This window comes from Musa acuminata, chromosome BXJ1-9 (assembly GCF_036884655.1).
Source record: "Musa acuminata AAA Group cultivar baxijiao chromosome BXJ1-9, Cavendish_Baxijiao_AAA, whole genome shotgun sequence".
Lineage (NCBI taxonomy): Eukaryota > Viridiplantae > Streptophyta > Magnoliopsida > Zingiberales > Musaceae > Musa > Musa acuminata.
In genome coordinates this window covers 39775001-39790680 of record NC_088335.1, presented here as the reverse complement: position 1 = coordinate 39790680, position 15680 = coordinate 39775001, and positions in this window count along the sequence as shown.

The window sequence follows — 15680 nt, the reverse complement described above, 5'->3', positions numbered from 1 at the left end:
ATGGCAAGAGTAGGATGCAAACCAGATAACGCAGTAGTTTTTAAAGTGGTTCGGTCACAATGACCTACATCCACTTGCGAAGCCTTCTTCGAAAAGGCTGCCAACTTCCACTAGCAAATTTCTTGTAGGGGAAGGACTAATACCCCTCTTACAACCTTTACAAGTGGTTCACACTCTTACAATTCTTTTCAACAAGATGGGAGGAGGTGAACACTTAAGCAATATGAAAAACAAGGCTTGCAAAGACTATTCTAAGGCTATTAACTCAAACTATTGCTTTTCAAAAGGTTGTAATCTCAACTGAGATTTGAGGGGTATTTATAGGCCTCAAGAGGATTCAAATTTGGGCTCCAAAATTTGAATTCTCTTTGGTTCCCGATGCTGGCGGTGCCACCGACTATCAGTGGCGGTGCCACCACTTGTCAATGTCTGACACTGACAGTGGACTAGCGGTGCCACCGCCCAACCCAGGCGGTGCCATCGCCTGGCTCTCGGGTGCTAGGCGGTGCCACTGCCTACACTATTTCAGCTCACTGGTTAGGCTCCAAAATTGGCCCAAACCAGTCCGAACTAGAGCCCAATTGACCCCTACTTGGTTTATAGGATTAACACCTAATCCTAACCCTAAGTAACATACTAACTATGAATTTAAAGATATTTTATAAGCTATTACAAAGTCCGTAAGTCAAGACTTCTTCCGGCGAGCTTCCGGCGAACTTCCGACGGTTTTTCGATAAACTCTCGGAAACCATCCTGCGGACTCCCAACAAGCTCCTAGACTTCACGATTTAATCTTGACGAGTTCCAACGAGCTTCTTCGGCAAGCTCCGATCTTTCTCGACGAGCTCCGCGAACTTCCAACGAACCTTCCGGCGAGCTTCCGAAAAACCCTTCGGCAAGCTCCCTACTCATTCTCGGCTAGTTTTGGCAGCATTCCCGACGAACCTTCGGACTTCCGTCGAACTCTCGAACTCGCAATGAATCCTTCGTGCTTGACTTCGACACTTTGTTTTGCTTTATGTCTTCGTCGTTATCGTAGTTAATCCTGCACACACAAACTAAAACTCTACTCCGATCTAGATAATTATTACAATGCGAATTGACATTCTGTTGCCCGGCACGTCATTGGTTGGTGTTTCGTCCTCTCTTGTGGCTTGTTTCCCAATCAGCGGTTGACCTCCGCAACCCCGATATCCTTGGCGCAATTCCGCTCTCCTTGGCCCGATGCCCGATGTCCGAAGCGTTCTGCCGTCCAATATCCTAACGTGATCTCCTCCGGCGCAACGTCAATTCCTCCTGCTTTAATTGTCTCATCCTGATCGAAGCATCCTACGTCACTCAAAACACAGATTAAATCATAAACACATATCAAGTGGTTTCATCATCAAAATACGAGATTCAACAATCTCCCCCTTTTTGATGATGACAACCACTTGATGACGGAGTTAACCTTAACTCCCGGAGTTTAAACAAACTCCCCCTATCAATATGGCTTATTGATAGAAACTCTTGGATTCAAGAATCCAAGCAACATGTCATCATAAACTTATGCATAACATGTCATGTCATCATACTTCTCCCCCTTTGTCATCAACAAAAAGGAGAAGTTCCTACTCTTATGTGTTTAGAGATAAAAAGTTCCATACATTGCATGAAAAACATAGTATCAAATTTTATCACTATGCAATCTAGCAATTAAAGATGTGTAAGTTTAGCATGTTTGCTTTTCTTGAGATAACAACTAATTGCTTCTCTTTAGACTACAAGCTAACAATTTTCATGATATGCAAGTTGCAAGCTAGCAAATTTTTGCTTCCTTTGCAATGTTTGAGCTAGCAATTTTGCTTCCGTAACAAGTTAGCATGTTTTGTATTTTGAGATAGGTAAGATAGCACATTTGCTTTTTTTGAGATAGCAACTCTTTTGAGATAGTGATCTTAGCAAATTTTACATCATGCAAGGTAGCAAATTTTTATGAAGTTCAAGATAGTAAGTTCTTTCTTCTCTTTTGAGAAGTGCTATTTTCGCTTCCTTTATAAAGTGCAAGCTAGCAAAGTGTTTGAAAAAGTGAGAAATTTTACAACATACAAGCTAGCAAAAATTTCGAAAGCAAATACAAAATAGCTTTCTTGTTGAAGTGTGTAAGCTATCGATTCTTGCTTCCTATTGTAATGTGCAGGTTGCAAGTGTTGCTTCTTGAGATAGGCAAGATAGTGATGTTTAAGAAGATAACTTTTGCTTCTTGAAATAAGCAAATTAGTAATATTTGCTACTTAAGATAGGCAAGCTAGCAATCAAGTTTTTGCATATTCTTGACTTGTGCAAGCTAGCTATCTCCCCCTTTATCACTGTCAAAAAGAAGGGAAGACCCTTTACATCAATTATGACAAAGGTAAGTATCAATATTATTTGTGCATCATTATATTTTCAAATTAAAATATGCACTATTTCAAAAACCTTATATTTCATTCATACACGATATTGAATAAATCAATCAACATTATGAGCATATCATACATGATACATCATTTTGGAAATAAATCATAGCATTTATCAATATTTTGATCATGATACCAAGCATTCATCATTTTGAGCATTCATGATACACATTATATGCATATATCATCACAATAAAAAGCAATTGCATGCATAATTTCAAATCATAAATGTTTCAAATAATGATGGTATCAATTTTGTCAAATTATATCCTACCATGTTCATAACTTTTCATTTGTATGCATCAAAATAATATCAAGAGTATTTTATACATAATACAAAATCATCATTTATAATTACATCAATATTCTAATCATTATTTCAATCTACACATCATGATAATAATAAATTTGCACTATAGACAATCTCATGTTTTATCATTCAAGCTAGCGTATATTTTTGCAATTAGCAAGCTATCAAATTCCTTTTTCTTTTATAACAGTGATTCAATCATATTAAGGCATTTGTATCATAGATACAAAGAAATCATATCATCAAAGATAAGACCATTTAAATACCAACAGACATGATTTATTTCAATAATTCTCCTTTATTTTTATAAATATCAAAAAGAAATGTAGGAGATTAAATGTTATAGTACCTTGATTCTTGCATAAGAAGTCATAAGTTATAAATTTCAAAAAATCAAGATAAGTCTTATTCAAATTCAAATCGTCAAATCAAAATCATTTTCAAGAGTTTCATAAAAAAAAAACATAGATAGATTGTTTAATCTCTCAATTCTTTATGAATCATAAAAATTATAATTAAAAAAAAATCATGATTCATTTCAGAAATTTTCTTCTTTAGTAAACAATAATAAGAAACATGGGAGTTCAAAGAACAAGATCTTGATTCACACTAAAATTTCATGTATCGATTATCGAGAAATCAAGATGATGATTCATAAAGAATATCACAAGTTACATTCAAGAGAAAAGTCATCATTCATTTTCAAATCATTCAATTTATTAAATCAATATTTCTTGGGTATGCATGATATCAAAACATGGTTTCAAATCTTCAACATATAACATGCATGAATTCAAAAATCGAAAGGAGAAGGGAAGAATTCAAAGGTACACGGATTTCAACCATCTTATAAACAAATGAAGGATCAAGTCATGAATCAAAAATTTCATGAATCATTTTGATAAATCTCCTTTTAAATAATCGAGATGATCAACAAGGGAAATATCATGTTATTCTAAGAAATCAAGATCATGATTTTGATAAAACTCATCTCAAATTCAAATCACCAAAATCATTTTTATGGTTCACAAAATTCGTAACATAAGTAGATTCATGATTTCATTGATAATATATTTTTCTTTTTTTTTATGTATTTTATTTTAAGTGATTAATTTCATGTTAGCATGCTTTTTCATTTATGTTAAATAAAAACATGTATCAACATTTAGGATCGAAAAATAAATTTCATCATAAAACCATCAAGATCAATAGATTCTCAAAAATGAATTGTTAGGATCAAGAAAATCTGAAAATAAATTTTAACACTTTCATGCATTCGGACATGGTTTTGCTATAGATTTTCAAATTCAATCATGAAGTTAAAACATGCTCATGATCATGAAAATTTTTGTATCCAAAACACATAATTTCCAACATGTTATTAAGGCATGTAATAGTGTAAAATCATCAAGATACACATGCATGGATTAATCCTAAGCACTATCACATATCATATAATTATCATCCCTAATGTTGCATACATCATTCAACATTTCAAAACATAACATTCATGAAACCTTAGCAATATACTTTTCATGATCAAATTTTTTATTTTTCAAAGATGCTAAAAAGAAAAACAAGATATAATTTTTGAAAAATAATTTTTTATTTCCTATTCCTACTATCTAAATTAAGCACTCATGAAAAACTTCAAGTAATTTCAAAATAATTCAAGAGAGTTGAGTTACTTACCTTGTAGTCGAAGCCCATCAAAGCCCAATTCGCCGTTTCACCTTTAGAAGTTCTTGATTCATCCTTGGGTGCCTTCCTTTTCTTTGGCCTCTTCCTCCGTTCAAGTTTATTATTTATTTTAGATTTTTATTTAATGAACTTATTAAGAGTTGGTGTTCGAAGTTCAAGTTCATCATTGTCCTCATCACTTGAGTCATCACTCAAGTGGTATTCATTTGTCCAGAGTTCCAAATCCTTCCTATTCTTTGGAAGGTGGTTCAAGTGTTCATTGTGTTCATCATGTGTATTGCGCACCATTTCATATGTCATCAATGAGCCGATAAGTTCTTCAAGTGGAAAAATATTTAAATCTTTTGTTTCTTGTATTGCCATTATTTTTTATTCCCAAGCTTTAGAAAGTGATCGTAAAACTTTACTAACAAGTTCAAAATTCGAGAAACATTTGCTAAGAGCTTGTAAACCATTGACAACATCAATAAAACGGGTGTACATGTCAACAATGGTTTCGCTCGGCTTCATTCGAAAAAACTTGAAATCATGCATTAAAATGTTGATTTTCGAATCTTTAACTCTAGAAGTGCCTTCGTGTGTGATTTCAAGAATGTGTCATATGTCGAAAGTCGTTTCGCACAAAGAAACCCGATTGAACTCATTTTTGTCCAAAGAGCAAAATAAGGCATTCATATCCTTTGCGTTTAAAGAAAACATCTTATTCTCCAAATCATTCCAATGGTTCATTGGAAGAGAAGATATTTCAAATCCATTGTCGACTATGTGCCATAAATTCAAATCCAAAGAAAGTAAGAAAACTCTCATTCGAGTTTTCTAATAAGTGTAGTTCGTCCCATTGAAAAAGGGAGGACAAATGAGAGAGTGACCCTCTTGAAAGCCGTAAAGAGCCATTTCTATTTAGGTGTTAAACCAAAATAGAAAAACGTGGCTCTGATACCAATTATTAGGATCGGAGCAGCACTAAGAGGGGGGGGGGGGTGAATTAGTGGAGCGGATTAAAATTTCAATTTTGATAAATCTTTCGTACGATGAAAAGCAATATCAATGGAAACCGATTTTAGAAGCTTGATAACTTAGAAACGTATGGAAGCGTAGTAACTAAGTAGAGAAGTTTGCAGTATGTAAATGGCAAGAGTAGGATGCAAACCAGATAACGCAGTAGTTTTTAAAGTGGTTCGGTCACAATGACCTACATCCACTTGCGAAGCCTTCTTCGAAGAGGCTTCTAACTTCCACTAGCAAATTTCTTGTAGGGGAAGGACTAATACCCCTCTTACAACCTTTACAAGTGGTTCACACTCTTACAATTCTTTTCAACAAGATGGGAGGAGGTGAACACTTAAGCAATATGAAAATCAAAGCTTGCAAAGGCTATTCTACGACTCTTAACTCAAACTATTGCTTTTCAAAAGGTTGTAATCTCAGTTGAGATTTGAGGGGTATTTATAGGCCTCAAGAGAACTCAAATTTGGGCTTCAAAATTTGAATTCTCTTTGGTTCCCGATGTTGGCGGTGCCACCGCCTGTCAGTGTCTGACACTGACAGTGGACTGGCGGTTGTTGGGAAATCATAGGGGGCGACATCATATGCGCAGCGGAAGAACAAGAAAACAAAAATCCCCGATTCCCAAAAAGATGTTCATCGTCGTGCGAAGATTGGTGCGCAAAAATCCGTAAAACACAAAACTGCGTATAGAGATTGTGTTACCTAGGGAGATCGTATATCCCTGTTTCCTTGTAGATCCTTAGGAGAGGGTGAAGGAGGTCAAGCGTCCTCCTCTCTAGCGGTGATCCACACAGCAGGGTTGCGACGACGCTCCTCAAAACTCCAGGCCTACTCTGAGGTGGAGAGGGAGAGGAGAATAGGAAGGGCAAGCAAAGACTCTAGCCTATGAGGCTGTGAATCCCTCCTATTTATAGAGATCCCGTGTCAAAACCCTAATGGGTCCTTTCCCTAGTGGGTATTGGATCTGCATCCAATAAGACAAGGGCTCCGTCGGATATCTCATATCCGAACCTCTACTCATCGCAATGCCTACCATATGTGTGTGACCCTCTAGGCCCAATATCGAGCTGGCCGTGAGTCATACCTGTCAGAACTCCTTCTAACTAAGTGAATTATTATCTCTGTAATAATTCACTCGACTCATCGACTACGGAAGTACTAGGCCACTACGCCGTAGTCCCCAGACGATACAAGGGAATCCAATCCATTGGACCTGTCTGTCCTCAGTTACCATGTACCTATAGTCCCTCATCCATCTAATATCCCAGAGACCGTATATCGAGCATGGTGCTGTCAGACCCATACGGTTTCTACTCGAGTCTCGCTCTAATCGGATTCTCCCGGAGAACTCTTTCTCTCTCAACCCGAATGACCCTGGCCAGGGATTTGTCTGAGCAAGAACACATGGGATATTCCTCTCATGATACCGAGAGTGGATGATCCTCTATCGACACTCAATAGCCCTCGTAAGGTCGACTACCACTCCCAATGACCAACTGTACTAGATCTGGGAACAGCCAAACCTATAAGTCTGGTATCAAAGAGTGGAGCACTCATACAGGACATCCTTGGTGTCTCAAGTCTAAGAACCAGATACACCACTAGGACTACGGAATCGTTGTCTGACAATAAGGCATCATCAACCATCCAGCATTCCGTAAGCGAATCAATCAGTGAACTCATTCTCCAATGAGCACCTGTACTGTATCCCTAGTGTCCCTACACGAGCAGCTATGAGACCAGCTGCATCCATCATATGGACGGGTATACAGCACACCAGTCTATCCGGTTATCACGATGTCCCTCTCGAGTAACCTATGACCAGGATTATTTAGGATATGTGTTTAAAGGTGAATCGATCTCATTATCGTGATCTCATCACGATCCGATTCCCATTGCACAAATCCAAGGACATCACAATACATATGCATTTATGCAATAGTTATAAAGTGATATACGCCAAAAATATAATAAGCAAAAAGATTCTGTATCAAGTCACACGTGCCATCACTCACGTGATTGGCTTGCTGGGCACTTATGACTAGCAATCTCCCACTTGACCTAAAGCCAATCACCTATGTGTCTGATCCCCATCAGACCCCTGTGACGCTCAAAGACAATCTGAGACAATGGCTTTGTTAGTGGATCTGCAATGTTATCTTCGGATGGAACTCTTTCCACTACTACATCTCCTCGGGTCACGATCTCTCTGATAAGGTGGAACCTCCTCAGAACATGCTTAGATTTCTGATGAGACCTAGGTTCCTTCGCTTGAGCAATTGCCCCGTTGTTGTCGCAATATAGGGAAATCGGCTCCTCACTATCCGGCACGACTCCCAAATCTGTGATGAACTTCTTCAACCAGACTCCCTCCTTTGCTGCATCTGATGCAGCAATGTACTCCGCCTCTGTGGTCGAGTCAGCAGTGGTATCTTGCTTGGAACTCTTCCAGCACACTACTCCTCCATTCAAGGTGTACACATACCCTGAATTCGACTTGCTATCATCGACATCAGGATGAAAACTTGAGTCAGTGTAGCCTTCAACCTTAAGGCTATTACCTCCATATACTAGTAAAAGATCCTTAGTCCTTCTCAAGTACTTAAGGATACACTTTACTGCTTTCCAGTGCTCCAAGCCTGGATCCGCCTGATACCTGCTCGTGACACTCAGAGCATGCGCTATATCAGGCCTAGTACATAGCATGGCATACATGATAGACCCTATTGCTGAGGCATAAGGTATCATATCCATGTTCGCCCTTTCTTCTGGAGTCTTTGGGGACATACTCGTAGAAAGCGATATCCCATGTCTCATCGGTATGAGACCTCTTTTGGAATTTTCCATGCCAAACCTTTTGACAATAGTTTCTATGTACCTGGACTGGGACAAGCCAAGCATCCTTTTGGATCTATCTCTATAGATTCTAATCCCCAAGATATAAGATGCTTCTCCTAAGTCCTTCATGGAGAAGTGTCTAGATAAACAAGCCTTTATTGTGGATAGCATTCCTATGTCATTCCCAATGATGAGGATGTCATCCACATATAACACCAAAAAGCTAATAGCGCTCCCACTTACCTTTCTGTATACACAAGGCTCATCTTCGTTCTTAACGAAGTCATAAGATCTGATTGCCTCATCAAATCTTATGTTCCAACTTCGGGAAGCTTGCTTTAGTCCATAAATGGATCTAAGCAACCTACACACCTTATCTGGGCAGTTCTTGGACACGAATCCCTCAGGTTGCATCATATACACCTCCTCCTCCAGGTTCCCATTGAGGAATGCGGTTTTCACATCCATCTGCCAGATCTCATAATCATAGTGTGCTGCAATAGCCAATAGAATTCTGATGGATTTTAGCATTGCTACGGGTGAGAAAGTTTCGTCATAGTCAACACCTTGCCTTTGACGATACCCCTTAGCCACTAGCCTTGCTTTATAGGTCTCTACCTTTCCATCTACTCCGATCTTTTTCTTAAAGATCCACTTGCAACCGATGGGTACAATACCTTCGGGTGCATCAACTAGGTTCCAAACCTTATTTGAGTACATAGAATCCATCTCAGAATTCATGGCTTCTTTCCACTTCCCGGAGTCTATACTCATAATAGCCTCCTCGTAGGTCTGAGGATCAATATCCTCTACATCCTCTACTCTAATATGTCCCACATATCTCTCAGGAGGATGGGATACTCTATCAGACCTGCGTAAAGTTGAAACTTGTGTATTAGATACCTGAACAGACTCGGGCTGTAGAGTGGTGCTTGAGCTTGGTTCTCCAACCTCGCTCAATTCTATCATTCTCCCACTGTCTCCGTCAAGAATGTGTTCCTTCTCAAGGAACACTGCTCTCTTAGCTACAAAGACCTTTTGGTCCTCGAGATGATAGAAGTAATACCCACAAGTTTCCTTGGGGTATTCTACAAATTTACATCGCCCTGTCCTTGATTCTAACTTATCGGGGTTGTGTCTTTTAACATGGGCAGAGCAGCCCCAAATCTTAACTACTTTAAGATCAGGCTTCTTCCCTTTCCATATCTCATATGGTGTAGACACCACCGACTTAGTTGGAACTCTGTTCAGAAGGTAAGCTGCGGTTTCTAGGGCATATCCCCAGAATGAGATGGGTAGGTCAGCGAAACTCATCATGGACCGTACCATATCTAATAATGTACGATTTCTCCTTTCAGAGACACCATTAAGCTGAGGTGTATAAGGAGGTGTCCATTGGGATAATATCCCATGGTCCTTGAGGAAGTGAGTAAACTCTGTACTTAAGTACTCACCTCCTCGATCTGATCGAAGAGTTTTGATACTCTTTCTAGTCTGGTTCTCCACCTCATTCTTATACTCTCTGAATTTCTCAAAGGCCTCGGACTTGTACTTCATTAAGTACACATATACATACCTTGAGAAATCATCAGTAAATGTAATGAAGTAGGAGTAACCTCCAATGGCATGAGTTGACATGGGTCCACATACATCACTATGTATGAGTTCCAACAACTCAGTGGCTCTCTCTCCAGTTCCACTAAATGGAGAGTTGGTCAGTTTTCCACGAATGCAAGGCTCACAAGTTGCATATGACACATAGTCGAATGGATCTAGATATCCATCATTTAGCAACTTTTGAATCCTTCTTTCATGGATGTGACCTAGCCTACAATGCCACAGGTATGCACTGTTCAACTCATCTCGTTTCCTTTTGGACATATTTATATTCATGATATGTGGAGTGGTATCTAACATAAATAAACCATTATGCAATGTTCCTTTCGTGATGATCTTATCATCTAATAATATCGAACAACCATTGTTCTCAAAAACAAATTTATATCCACTAACTGTTAAACATGAAATGGAGATAATGTTTTTGATAATAGAAGGAACAAAATAACATGCATCTAATGCAATAAAAGCTCCACTAGGCAGATGTAGGGCGACCTCGCCAACAGCTAAAACAACAACTTTTGCTCCATTACCCATCTTGAGGTCCATCTCGCCTCTCTCTAGTCTCCTAGGCCTTGCCAGAACCTGCAACGAATTACATATATGATAAGCACTACCGGTATCTAATACCCATGTGTTATCATAAGAGTCTGACAAATGGAGACCGATCATGAATGTACCTGAAGCTTCATCAAGCTTTTGTTTCGCCCTTTCTGCAAGGTACTCTTTGCAGTTTCTCTTCCAGTGCTCATCTTTACCACAGTGGAAGTATTGGCCTTTGTCCTTTACTGGGTCTTTCTTAGCAACCTTTGCTTTACCTTGTTTGCCCTTGCCCTTTCCCTTCTTAAGGGACCTTTCTGCTTTCCTTTTCTTTTTGGTCTCACCAGTGTAGAGAACTGGATTCTCATTCTTAATAGTACTCTCTGCCTCCCTCAACATATTGAGGAGCTCTGGGAGAGTCACCTCAAGCTTGTTCATATTAAAATTCATTATGAACTGTGAAAAGGAATCTGGTAGGGACTGAAGCATAATGTCCACACACAAGTTATCCTCTAGGACCATTCCTAGACCTGTGAGTTTCTTTATCCACTCAATCATCTTTAGGACATGGTTCTGAACCGGTGTCCCCTCAGTCATCCTAGCGCGGAAAAGGCTCTTGGATATCTCATATCGTTGAGTCCTTCCCTGTTCCTCAAACAATTTGCGGACATGTAGGAGAATGGATCTGGCATCCATCTTTTCATGTTGTCTCTGTAACTCTGGAGTCATAGAGCCCAACATATAGCACTGAGCAAGAGTGGAGTCATCAATGTACTTCACGTAGCGAGCGATCTCATCCTCGCTTGCCCCTTCTTCGGGCGTAGGCATCACTGTATCAAGGACGTACACGATTTTCTCCGCTGTGAGAACAATTCTCAAGTTACGGAGCCAATCCGTATAATTTGGACCAGTGAGGCGGTTGACATCAAGTATGCCACGTAAGGGATTTGAAAGCGACATTTTCTGAAAATAAAGATGTAGCAAAAATGAATAACATGCAGATTTTGCAAGAAATAAACTATCAAGATATGGACTTCTATCTTAATATGCTCCCACTATTTTACTAACGAGTCACGCGACACCCTCAGCACGTGAAACGGAAGTCTCCGGCAGACTTCTAGTGGGGATCAGGATCCAATCAGCGTCTTAGTGTAACCTCGAGGGACTCGACCAATCACACTAAGCCTAAAAGGTAGACAACTCTTGCCGATCACAACTCCTTGTGATTCCCGTCCTGTTCGGCCTCCGAATCACCATGGCCTCGAGGGACTCGACCAACCATGATGCTCGGTTAAGTCAACACCTTCGTTACAAGATGAGTCTGATTTGATGATATACCCTCGAGGGACTCGACCAAGCATATCATGCCCTCAGGTCACCGGTGACATCTCTATGTCGTAAGCAAGATAGCGAATCGCGATATAGGTGAGTCTCGAGGGACTCGACCAACTCAACCTACACCGGGATTCGGTTCCTACTCATAACGATGGAAGGCCACGTGGGTCAATCTAATTGCCTCACGTTTACCGACTTAATATTATCGAGAGATGTTTCTATGATTTGGTCTCCTATTATGACATGTCACACATGTACATATTTAATATATATATCTACATCGCATGCAAATATATATACATATCTAGTATGTGTATAAGCAATCACACCAGATGATCATGGACCACAACCTAATATGATTAGGCCCGAGCCAGTAGGCCTAATCACTCACATCAAGATCTATGTGTGCAACGGTGCATCTCCATGCCTTGTGATCGTCCATCTCGTCCTCGTTGGTTCCGTCGACATCTTGATGCATCTTCATGCATCACGATCGTCCGTCTCGTGGGTCCCGCTATGGCTTCCACGCTCCCGCTGCGCCTCCTCATGTGATTACAACTTAATCATAGGCACGCAGGCCCGACAATAAACGAGAAATATAATGGAGGTTCGCAGACCTCAATAATAATAATCACAAGTACACACATCACACGGTCCATGATCATCCGTCCACTCATCATACATCACATGTATAAATAATCGTCATTATGTAGGACTACTAGATAATAAAAAATAATAATCAACTAAACCTTTTAATTAATATTTTCTGAAATCAGGGATATATAGGGAATTTCTCAATTCCTAAGGGTATTTTCGTAATTTGGACAAAAGACAGAAACTGAAATTTCTCAAATTCCGAGGGGTAAAACTATCTTTTGCGCAGAAAACCCTAATACCCTTTCCCCTTTTCGCTGCTGCGCGCCGCCGCCGCCACCCTTCTGGCGGCGGCCTGTGCGGCGAGGGCGAGGGCACTGCCCTCGCCTTCAGGTGGTACGCCCGCTGGGGTCGCTGCCGCTGCAGGTGGGCGCCCCCGCGGGCGCCGCCGCCTTCGCGAGCGGATCTGCCCGCGAGTCAGCGCCCGCAGGTGGTGCTGTCTCGCTGGCGGCCGCCCCTGCGGGGTTTTTGCCCGTGGGAGCAGCGGCCACAGGCGCCGCTGCCCTGCGGTGCCTCAGCCCGCGCTGCTGCCCCGCGGCGCCTCTGCCCGCGGGCTCAGTGGCCGCAGGCGCTTCTACCGAGCGGGCTCCCAGCCCCGCCGGCCGCAAGCCTGCTGCAAGCAGATCGCCGGCCGGCTACTGCAGGCACAGCGCTTGCGCATGCGCCGGCGCTGTGCTGCCTGGCTGCGGCTGCGGCTGGCTGCAGGCATGCAGATCGAGGGCAGCAACTGTTGCTGCCCTTCCTTGCTTTTGCGTCAACGATTTTGACGTCAATATTCTTCCTAAACACAACACACGCAGTTCAAAAAACTAATCATTCGCACGAACAACCTGGCTCTGATACCACTGTTGGGAAATCATAGGGGGCGACATCATATGCGCAGCGGAAGAACAAGAAAACAAAAATCCCCGATTCCCAAAAAGATGTTCATCGTCGTGCGAAGATTGGTGCGCAAAAATCCGTAAAACACAAAACTGCGTATAGAGATTGTGTTACCTAGGGAGATCGTATATCCCTGTTTCCTTGCAGATCCTTAGGAGAGGGTGAAGGAGGTCAAGCGTCCTCCTCTCTAGCGGTGATCCACACAGCAGGGTTGCGACGACGCTCCTCAAAACTCCAGGCCTACTCTGAGGTGGAGAGGGAGAGGAGAATAGGAAGGGCAAGCAAAGACTCTAGCCTATGAGGCTGTGAATCCCTCCTATTTATAGAGATCCCGTGTCAAAACCCTAATAGGTCCTTTCCCTAGTGGGTATTGGATCTGCATCCAATAAGACAAGAGCTCCGTCGGATATCTCATATCCGAACCTCTACTCATCGCAATGCCTACCATATGTGTGTGACCCTCTAGGCCCAATATCGAGCTGGCCGTGAGTCATACCTGTCAGAACTCCTTCTAACTAAGTGAATTATTATCTCTGTAATAATTCACTCGACTCATCGACTACGGAAGTACTAGGCCACTACGCCGTAGTCCCCAGACGATACAGGGGAATCCAATCCATTGGACCTGTCTGTCCTCAGTTACCATGTACCTATAGTCCCTCATCCATCTAATATCCCAGAGACCGTATATCGAGCATGGTGCTGTCAGACCCATACGGTTTCTACTCGAGTCTCGCTCTAATCGGATTCTCCCGGAGAACTCTTTCTCTCTCAACCCGAATGACCCTGGCCAGGGATTTGTCTGAGCAAGAACACATGGGATATTCCTCTCATGATACCGAGAGTGGATGATCCTCTATCGACACTCAATAGCCCTCGTAAGGTCGACTACCACTCCCAATGACCAGCTGTACTAGATCTGGGAACAGCCAAACCTATAAGTCTGGTATCAAAGAGTGGAGCACTCATACAGGACATCCTTGGTGTCTCAAGTCTAAGAACCAGATACACCACTAGGACTACGGAATCGTTGTCTGACAATAAGGCATCATCAACCATCCAGCATTCCGTAAGCGGATCAATCAGTGAACTCATTCTCCAATGAGCACCTGTACTGTATCCCTAGTGTCCCTACACGAGCAGCTATGAGACCAACTGCATCCATCATATGGACGGGTATACAGCACACCAGTCTATCCGGTTATCACGATGTCCCTCTCGAGTAACCTATGACCGGGATTATTTAGGATATGTGTTTAAAGGTGAATCGATCTCATTATCGTGATCTCATCACGATCCGATTCCCATTGCACAAATCCAAGGACATCACAATACATATGCATTTATGCAATAGTTATAAAGTGATATACGCCAAAAATATAATAAGCAAAAAGATTCTGTATCAAGTCACACGTGCCATCACTCACGTGATTGGCTTGCTGGGCACTTATGACTAGCAGCGGTGCCATCGCCCAGCCAAGCGGTGCCACCGCCCAGCTCTAGGGTGCTGGGCGGTGCCACCGTCAAATCTGGCGGTGCCACCGCCTATACTATTTCAACTCACTGGTTGGGCTCCAAAATTGGCCCAAACCTGTCCGAACTAGAGCCCAATTGGCCCCTACTTGGTTTATAGGATTAACACCTAATCCTAACCTTAAGTAACATGCTAACTATGAATTTAAAGATATTTTCTAAGCTATTACAAAGTCCGTAAGTCAAGACTTCTTCCGGCGAGCTTCCGGCGAACTTCCGACGGTTTTCCGTTAAACTCTTGGAAACCATTCTGCGGACTCCCGGCAAGCTCCTAGACATCACGATTTGATCTTGACAAGTTCCAACGAGCTTCTTCGGCAAGCTCTAATCTTTCTCGGCGATCTCCGTGAACTTCCAACGAACCTTCCGGCGAGCTTCTGAAAAACCCTTCGGCAAGCTCCCTACTCATTCTCGGCTAGTTCCGGCAGCATTCTCGATGAACATTCGGACTTCCGTCGAACTCTCGAACTCGCAATGAATCCTTCGTGCTTGACTCCGACACTTTGTTTTGCTTTATGTCTTCGTCATTATCGTAGTTAATCCTGCACACACAAGCTAGAACTCTACTCCGATCTAGACAATTATTACAATGTGAATTGACATTTTGTTGCCTGGCACGTCATTGGTTGACGTTTCGTCCGATTCTTCAGTGCTTTGTCCTCTCTTGCGGCTTGTTTCCCAATCGGTGGTTGACCTCCGTAACCCCGATATCCTTGGCACAATTCCGCTCTCCTTGGCCCGATGCCCGACGTCCGAAGCATTCTGCCGTCCAATATCCTGACGTGATCTCCTCCGGCGCAACGTCAATTCCTCCTGCTTTAATT